Source organism: Eufriesea mexicana, unplaced genomic scaffold, assembly GCF_001483705.2.
Source record: "Eufriesea mexicana isolate 0111107269 unplaced genomic scaffold, ASM148370v2 scaffold3782, whole genome shotgun sequence".
In the NCBI taxonomy this organism is placed as follows: domain Eukaryota; kingdom Metazoa; phylum Arthropoda; class Insecta; order Hymenoptera; family Apidae; genus Eufriesea; species Eufriesea mexicana.
In genome coordinates this window covers 1-2,407 of record NW_016911780.1, presented here as the reverse complement: position 1 = coordinate 2,407, position 2,407 = coordinate 1, and the positions used below count along the sequence as shown (strand labels likewise).

The 2,407-nt window shown below is 29.5% G+C and overlaps 1 pseudogene; it reads left to right on the top strand.

Moving 5' to 3' along the window:
• Positions 1–1,123: 1,123 nt before the first annotated feature.
• LOC108551136 (peptidyl-prolyl cis-trans isomerase CWC27 homolog) lies at positions 1,124–2,270 on the top strand (annotated as a pseudogene).
• The last annotated feature ends 137 nt before the right edge of the window (positions 2,271–2,407 follow it).

Here is a 2,407-nt window from a genome sequence, read left to right as displayed (position 1 = left end):
TTTTTTAATAAATTCAGCAGAAACAGCGGTTTTAATTAGACAATCAGCATTCATTTCTTCACCGGGCAGACGACAAATATGCATAGGTACGTTTTTACAACGCAGTTATAAAATTTCATAAATTAAACACAGAAATTGAGCGATTTGTTAATTTTTCAACGAGTGAACAGGAGAATGCATGGGAAATGAGAAAAAATTGCAAATAAACGCCGGAAACATTGTTGTCCATGCAGGTGTGCCTGCATCACGAAAAGAATGTAAGTATTTGAATTAACATAACCTTTAATTATAATTAAATAGTGAAAATTAAAAAAGACAATATTCTGTTGAAATAAACAGGCACGTGCAACAATAGAAAAATATTGGACTCATGGAATATCATCAGTGTAGATGCCAAGAATTATACTTTATAGTGAGAAAATATTGAAGCAGCAATATAAATATGTAAAGTATGATATGTCTACTATGTCTACTGCATTCTAGGTCGGTTAACCATATGACATACAAGATAGAAATCTTTGATGGTCAAATAAAAATTCAGAAAATGGAGATGATTTAGGCAGACAAAAAGGAATACAATTAATTTAGGTGATGGCCTCTTATATCAACAAGATATGAAGAATACAGTGAGATTGAAAGGTATGTTGTGTTCCTGATATAAATGAATATTAATATCAGTGGTCAAAGTCAATGATCATCGTTAATGTGTGAAGTTTGAATAAAAGGAGTGAGAAGAGGAAACATATATTATGTCAAATCAAGAAGCAGAAAAGAGGCAGCATATGTATCAAGAGAAAAGCATGTGTGGCATTGACTTACAAATATGAGGATCATTGAAGATATGGAGAATGAACAATTGATAATAGTTATGAAAGGTAAAGTTAAACTGAATATAGAATGTAAATGTTGCATTAAGGCAAAATGTGTAGAAATATCTATTGGGCAGAAATACGCTGTGGCACATCGTGGACTTCATTGGGCCAATATAGCCAATGTCAAAAGGAGGTAAAAGGTATGATTATTCGAGAAAAGAACCATTTGGTTGACTGATTTATAAATAACTAAAGATTTAATATGAAATATTATTGATGAAGGATTTTTTTATTATAGAAGACTTACAAACATGAGTAATATTTATATGCAAGAGCCAGCCACTATGGGTGAAATAATAGGTATCATTTTATAATATTTCAATGGACTGTATATGTGTTTTTAAAAATTTAACCGATATACAATATTTACTTTCTAAATTTCTATATTCATATATTAAATAATTTCTAACTTGAATTGCAATAATAAATAATAAATTTTGACAAATTTAATTTTAAAAGTATTTTACATTAATCAATCTAATATATTTGTTATAACTAGGTTGTAATGAAAACAACTGTTGGTGATGTTGAGTTAGAGTTATGAACAAAAGAAACTCCAAAGGCATATAGAAATTACATACAATTATGTATGGAAGGTTATAGGGATGACCCTATTTTTCATAGAGTTGTCAAAGGATTCCTAACACAAGATGGTGTTTCCACAGGTACAGGAGAAGGTGGTAAAATATATGGAGAACCATTTAAAGTGAGTCTATATTTAAAAATAAAATAAATTCCTTCTTTATTTAAAAATAGTTATTGGATATATGTGTTTTAGGACGAATTTCATAGAAGATTACGTTTTTGTTACCGAGATTTAATTGCTATGGCTAATGCTGGAAAAGATGACAATGGCTCAAAATTCTTCTTTACTCTTAGTTGTACACCAGAATTGCAGAATAAACATACAATCTATGGTGAAGTTACTGGAGAATCTATATATAGTATGCATAAACTCGAAGAAGTACTCATAGATGAGGTAAATTTAATGTTTGCACGAATATATATCAAGCATTGATATAAATACAATATTTCCTCTGTTCTGTAGAATGATTAACCACTTTATCCTCCAAGATTGATAAAACCTATAATATTCAACAATCCATTTTTTGATATTATACCAAGAATAATAGGTACAGGAAAGTGAAGAAGTAAAGGTCAGTTTAAAAACTAAAACAGCAGCAGTATTATTCTTTGCAATGAAAGATTTTGTTACGGATATTTCAATCTTCTATCATTTGGTGAAAAAGCACGGGGAATGATGAAGAAGAATCTGTGATATTAAATAAAAAGTTTAGTGGCGAGGGTAAATCAGCACATGATCATTTAAGTGATTCAAGATTAAGATCACAGCCAGCTGTTGAACCACATGAACTTGCAATTAAAAAAAAAAGGAAGGTAGTAGCGATTAGGAAAGTGACGACGAAGTAAAAACTCAAGAAGAATTAAAAGTTATAAAGAAAGAGAAAGAATTAGTTTATTATTTGCATTATAACTATGTTATAGAAAGTAGGAATCTTTATTGATTGTCTTAT